General features: G+C 40.5%; 1 long non-coding RNA gene across 1 annotated transcript; it reads left to right on the forward strand.

The window, feature by feature from the left end:
• The first annotated feature begins 956 nt into the window (after positions 1 to 956).
• On the forward strand, positions 957 to 5,244 carry LOC134513921 (uncharacterized). Its single transcript, XR_010070545.1, has 3 exons — positions 957 to 1,042; positions 4,162 to 4,257; positions 5,166 to 5,244. It is a non-coding gene; the product is annotated as an uncharacterized LOC134513921 (long non-coding RNA).
• Positions 5,245 to 7,231: the final 1,987 nt, after the last annotated feature.

The following is a 7,231-nucleotide window of genomic DNA, read 5'->3' on the forward strand; positions in this document are numbered from 1 at the left end:
AAATGAATAGAATGAGAACATGATGCCAGATCAATAAATCAAAACCACACTATAAAAATGCATGATCACAAAATGGAGTGAGCTTACTTTTCTCCCCTTTTTCCATCTATAATTTCTTTCCTAAATGGAATAGGAAAATGGATGCTGAAAATCGTAATGATAATACTTATTGCACGCCATTATACCAATTGGAAACTCTCACCAAAATCAGTTTCCTGCCCCAAAGATCTTAAATATACAGTGGAACTCGCACAGTAGAAATTACTATCTAGCACAGCATCAGTCAAAACACTGAATTAAGCTTTGACTTTAGGTTAAATGTTGGAAAGTTGTTACAAACGTTAAATAGGAGGGTTAATTTCTCTGGTTAAGTGTGCAATTTAGAGAAAAATTACATCCATTATTGAGCCACTGGCTCTCAAATAAAAGGTCCCGATTCCTGCATTAAGTTTCTCCGGCTGGCGCTTAAGTATTTAAAACGGTTACTTACATTCCTGAATTGCAGGCTGAATGTCATGTCTGAAAAATGAATATCTCAGTAAGCAGATAAAGTCAAAATAATAGTTTCTCATCTCTTTTAACTATTTAAAATATTTTACCCCTGAATCTTTTTAGCTCTCACAGAAATGAGAGTGCCCAAAGGTCTAGGCTATGCTGTTTTCTGATTCATAGAATCATAGAATTGTCTGGGTTGGAAGGGACTTTTCAGGTCATCTAGTCCAACCATCGACCTAACACTGACAAAAACCATCACCAAACCATATCGCTAAGCAGTTAATCATGCTATGATTCTCTACAATACGCATTTTGCATTTATTTTGTGCATCGAACATGCACTGGAGTGCTCTAATACTGCAATTTGTTCTGATCTCCTGATTTAGGAAACCTCCAAAAATACCCTCAAGGCAGTATGCTTTTATGTTTACAGGTCCCAAGAAATTGGTCTGCAGCCCGAACTGTGCACATCTCAGTCCTGAGTGGATGAAATCCTGCAGCGGAAGCTTTCTGACGCCTTCTTAGCATCAGTCCTGCTTTTATTCTTGTAAGGTCTTTGCACCCTTGCAGCTTGCTACACTCCATGTTCCCACCTTTGCTCAAGCTCCTCCGTGGTGTGCAGTATCCACTGGGGAAGGGATTAGCATTCCAAGCTAGTCCAAAGAGCTGGAGCAAACAAAAAAATTGTTAGCATTGTCACAGGCTTCTTGATGATCTTTTGACATGCTTGGAATAGTTTACTTTGGCCATGTAGATAAGAAAACAACCTCTACCAGGTAGCGCATAGAGTATAGCAAACAGATTGCAGAAACAGTTGATTGTGCTTCTGATTAAAGACAATGAGACAATATCACTGCGAAAGGAGGGTGAGATTCAAGAAGGTGAGTTCATTTGAAAAAAGATTGGGTGCGCATGCCCACCCATTTTGGACGCGAAAATGTTAAATTTGCTTTGTACACTTACTAGAGTGTTGTCTATGGCATGTTGCCATCGCTAAACCAAACAGCATAGCAATAAAACATCTTTCCATGCTGGAAGAGGAAGTAGGAGATTAGTTTATAAGAAATAAATTGCATAAAACTGTAAGAGAAATCCCAAGGGTCTCAAATGTGTGACACACAGGGGAGAGCTTGTTTTATACAGCTTTTAGGTTGAACTAAACAATATGAGTGTACATAATGTGTTTTCTTAAGGAGGCTCATAACGCGTTTTATTTGGTTTTCTCAAGAATTGAAAAACAGGTCTCTAGTGCTATATATTGTAACCTTTTAGATTGTATTGCCCCACTTTTCATGCTTTATTCATACTTTGTGTTCAGAGTTTGTTTTGGGTTTTTTTGGTTTGGGGTTTTTTTTTGTTTGTTTGTTTGTTTTGTTTGTTTTTGTTTTTCACCACTGTCTCTCAACAGAAATATCTCTGCTGCTATAAGATTGTACTAGCCTATGCCTTCACAGTGTTAATTGCTAATTATGGCTTTATAGGCTGTGTGCAATTTTCTTTGCAAAGATCTCCTGTGCGGTCACAGTGAACCACTTTTTATACATTAAAAGACATGTGCTAGTGGAAGATATGTTATGGTTTCAGTTTGCAATTGAAAACCTGGGCCTGAGGTAGAATTTGCGTTGTGCTTTGAATGGAAGAGTCCATTCTTATGAATCTAAGAAACGTGGCAGCAGTTAAAAGGACGCCGACAGACATGTAGACTAAGCAGTGACCTGAACTACAGTTTAAGGACTTTTCTTCATTTAACACAAGCTGCATAGCCCAAGAGCCATCTGTCATTTGAGCTCAGTGAAAGTTTCTTTCACCAACCTTTTTTTTTTTCTCCTATTTTGTGTAAAGAGGCAGATTTAGTGAAATCAAAACATTTCAAGAATGCTTTTTGCCAAATCTTTCCTTAATAAGCGTAAACATTCCAAAAGTTCCCCGCAACTGACTTTGACACACTTTTAAAATGATATGTTGTCATTTGGGAACTGGAATGATTTCTCTTTTCAGCAAAACTTTTCATTTTATTTGTTGTCATTAGAAAAAAAACATAGCCTCAAACCAAGATGCAGTGATTTTCTGGACTCCAAGGAATTTCACAGAATTTTTTTTTTTTAATTCCCTAAATTGAAAAATAGAAAAACCAAACACATTTAGGCTTTCCTATGTGCGAACATCTAGTAAGCCAAAAGAATATTGTTTTCATCCTGCTTGGCAACCAATTAACAGTTTCACTTCCCCTTCCTCCACTTGGGCAGGCATGAAATGTAGGTGTCAGACCGGAGGAGTTTCTTTGGAGCTCCCTGTGACATGACCATGGGCTAATTGACCTTGAAAGCAAGAGCCTTTGACTAAATGGTGACATAGCTGTGGAAATCTTCTCAAGTTGGTGAGACAATTGCATACAAGGATGAGCAGATACAGTAGTGGCTACTTTTTCTGGGAAGCCCTTTATTAACGTGTTAATTGATGACTGCAGATTGACAAAAATTGTATTTTTTTTCTTCCTCTTGCTTTTGGTAACTGCTGCTTCTCCCTCCCACAAAAAAAAAAATAAATAATTTAGAAGGGTTAAAGTTATGTTAGGATTCTGTGCCATGGATAAAATCCAGGCCCCTCCCCTGAGACTTCAAAGGGGCCATTTGCAGTGGAATGAGTGTCATTTGGTGGTGGAAGCAGGAAGCTATTTGGGCAAGAGGCACGACATAAACGAGCCAGGGAGCAGGGGGAGCAGGACCTGGGGACTGGTGCAAAAGTCTTTCCACCTATGGCAGCACGCAGGTTATTTCAGCTGCTGGGACGCAGCAGGCAATTGCAGGGCACTTGCTGCCGTCCTGGGGGGGAAGTTCCTTTCTCTTTGGCTCTGTGCCCTCCTGCCCTGCAGCCCCCATAATTACTGAACACGGGCACGAGGGCTGGTGTTCAGCATTCGACAGCAGACAGGGGACCACCACGCTGAAACCAGGAGTAACCCAAAGTTCTCTTCTCTCAGGAAAATCTGACTTCACCTCCTGCTCTAGCTCCTATGATTTTGAAATAAACCACAGAGCCTCACTTGCTCTCTCTGTAGTTTAATGAGAAGAAAAGAAAAATGCCTTTCCTTTCCACTGTGAAACGGATGTTTACTTTCATAAAGACAGAAAGATGTACTCCTGTCGCATTCATTGCTGTGTGCAAAAAAGCTCACTTTATGCCTTTTCTTGGTCCTCACTGTCGTCTTTGTGTGTGGGTTTTTTTTGGGTGTAACTTATTAAATTTTTGCTTGCCTTGGATTCCTGGAGGCCTCATTTGGATACAATGCATACTCGCCTCACTTCAGTTCCTGTAGACAGTGATGTATTTGATCTGCTGGCCTGAGATATGCATTTCTTTCAGAAACCCTAATGTAAACACTGGAAGTAGTTTATAGCTGCAAATCAGCATCCAATGGCAATGATGATTTAAGGCTATGAAAAACTGACAACCCCCCCCCCCCCTCATTCCAAATGAGAATCTTAAGGTGGTTCTCTATTCTCTTCTTGAAGCTACAACTAGAAATACTGTAAAAAAACCTGGTTTTCTTCTTATATTTTTCTTCTCTTTTCTTTTCTTTCTTTCTTTTTTTTTTTTCAGTTTTGGTCAAGCACAAGGAAGTATATTTCTGCTGTGCTGACTTCTTTTTTTTTTTCTGCCCGGCAGACTTGGAGCTGAAGCAGAGTCTTGCTGACAGGATTTAATATGAGGAAGTTTTGCAACATAATTTACAGCTGGTGACTTCTCAGTGAATGTCAGAAGGTAACTCCCATGATAAACTAGTTGGGTATTGTTGGGCGTATTATCTGAGCAAAATGTTTGCCCCTCAAACAAACAGTTCATTTGGTACAGAAGTCTTTCAAAGCATCCACCCTAATTGCTGAAATCTACCATTTGATGACCAGAGTTAGTTTATGTGCACATTAAAGAAGCAATAGAGAGACAATCCTCAGGAACTGTATTCTATATCCAGAGGCCAGCTTCAAATAAAAAAAGTAATTAATCTCTTCTTTTTGCTTTCCAAATAAATTTGTCCAACATCCTAAAAAATCTGAAATATTTTATGGAGTGACACTGAGCAATGAGAAAAAAGGGTGGTTTGGTTCGTTTCGTTTTGTTTCAGAAAAGATTTGGAGGGTGAAACCTGCTTTTGTACATCTTGTTAGCACATTTCACTGTAGCTGGCAGTTTGGCACCAGATGAAAAAACACGTTTGTTTTAGCTGGCGAGGCTGCTCAGTGTATTGGCCTGAGCAGCGATCGGAGCATCTGGATACCTGGAGTTTATTCCCAGCTATGCCACTGCCCTGCTGGGTGACTCTGAGCAGCCACCTCTCCTTGCCTCTTCTCTGCCTGCTTCCCTCACATGCAGTTTCTCTTGTCTAGTCAGCTGGTGAACACTTGGAGCAAAGGGCTTTCAAGAGATTTTTATCTGTTCAGTTCCTAGCACAGCTGACTCCTATCTCACTTGGGATCTGCAGGTGCTTCAGTCATGCAAGCAGTAGCAATGAAAATAATGATGCCATGAATCAGCATAGCTCCACAGAAAGTTGGTTTACACACAAAGCAAAGGGTCTGGCCTACAGTCCCGTTTCATTGGGCTTATGAGAAGAGAATGACGCAAAAGAAAATGGAAATGTTTCCTTTTTTTCTCCCTTTTTGTGTTCTCAGAGATGCTCAAAGACTGGAAAAGGCGAATCTCTGGTTAGCTAGGACGTCGTTGAGGAACACCATGCCCTCTCCTGTGCCTCTCACGGTGCGTCCTTGCAGTCAGTGGAGTCAAAACAGAGGAAAGTACTGTTTTTTCACCCTCCTAAGCAGGAGCGCAGTGGAGCAAAACCGGGGACGTGGTAGAAGGTAGAGCAGTAATAAGCAGAGTAAAGAGCCAGTGATTGTTTCAGTGTCTCTGTCGTGACCAACATCCTTATACGACGGTGTGGTCGAAACTCCTACAGCTGTTCCCAGACACATGTGACTAAGCAGCTTCTTGTGCACTTCTGAGGGGCAAACTGACAAAAAAACCCCCTACAAGGCATTGGCTAACACTATTCAGATAATCAGTAAGGTCATCGCTTGTCATAGCCAGCAGATTCACTGTTTTATTTACTTACCCATCCTCAAAGGGGTTTTTTGGGGACAAAAGTTTTACTGCACTGACTGAAGCTGAGATACTTCTTCACATGGGTGAGAAAGAAAGTCAAACCAGGCCCAGAGCTGAACTTGTGGATGCAATTATAAACGATCAGTGGTGTTTTCCTAATCTGCTTTTCTTTGTTGCTCTTTTGAGCGGTACAAGTGTTTGATACTCACCGCATGGTCAGTGTTGGCAGACGAACGTGTTTGTCTCAAGTGCTGTGTCCTTGTAGCAGCATTGAGCCCACGTTAGCGCGCTTCCTGCAATGTGTTAACTTTGCTGGCAGGCAATTTTATACTTCTGCAACTCAGAACAAGGGGTGAGTGTGAAGAACGGATGACACTTCACGAAAAGTAAAACTGCTCTATGATCTGAACTAAATCCTGAAGGCTTGGAGGGTTATTTCCTCAGTTCACCCCGAGTGCATTTTTCTTGAGCTGCAGACTTAATGCAGATACCTAAATAAGCAATTATGCTTCAAAAGTGTTATGTCTCCAACGATCCCAGTAGGATTTGCTGGTTCACTATTTTTAATTAACTGATAAGGGCTTGGAAATCTAACTCCAGGCAATTATTCCAGAAAACTTTGGGTAATATCCTGTAACAATATTAATTATTCAGAATTAACAATCAACTATTCAGTGCAAATTCGGAGGATGTGCAGTAAACAAGGTGTGAGACCACACACGGAAGAAGTACCAAAGGGCAATATTTATAAATATGGTCTGCTGTCATGTTCTTAAAACTATATTAACAGAAGCAAATAAAATTTGGACAACTAATGTTTTCTTAAGTTTTCACCACTTCATTATGCAGTTTTAGTATTCTTTCAGTGTAGGCTTTTTATAATAAAATGTACACTGGTCCTTTGTTATAATGTTACGAATTAAGTGTTAAATTATGAAGCATATTTAGAAAAAAATTAAAGTTAAAATGCACTAGTCAAATTAACCAGCTGTGGTCCTTCCTGACATATTAACCCTGCTTTTTACATGCTTGGTCAGTGGCAGCCTATTTTACTCATTCAAAGAATTCACAACACGTCTCTCAGTCATTTCCAGGAATTTGAAAGAGCTCGTTTGTTTATTCTTACTTGCAACAGGCATCTCCACAAAATTCTTCAAAATATACCAAAGACTTTTTCTCCTCTGAAACAAAACTTCAAGTGCCTAAAAATAACAATCCTTTTTTTTTATGGGCTAATTAGTGCATCAAATTATTGCTCAGGCCCTTTATCTGGGACTTTGGGTAAAATCCAAATGGAAATGAGCTTGGCCGGTGCGTTTTAACCTACATTTGTCAGCCTCACAAAGTCACCATGCGATTTAGCCCAGTTGGCAGCTCTGGTTAAGAGACAAGCAGGGCTGGCATAGCTGGGATGCTTCAAGCGGGGAAGACCGTAGCACTTTGACAGGCCTGCGAACACACACTCTCACTGCCTTTCCTGATCTGTGCGTGCCTCCAGTCCCTGCTCTCCCTCCCGCCCCGGCAGCCACATCGGACGCGATTCTGTTATTTGAGACATACAATAAAACCGCTTTTTAGGAAAGCAGTAAAATCCTCCTGAACACGGACATGCAATAAAATTAATAATAGTCCACTT

Source organism: Chroicocephalus ridibundus, chromosome 3 (genome assembly GCF_963924245.1).
Source record: "Chroicocephalus ridibundus chromosome 3, bChrRid1.1, whole genome shotgun sequence".
NCBI classification, from domain to species: domain Eukaryota; kingdom Metazoa; phylum Chordata; class Aves; order Charadriiformes; family Laridae; genus Chroicocephalus; species Chroicocephalus ridibundus.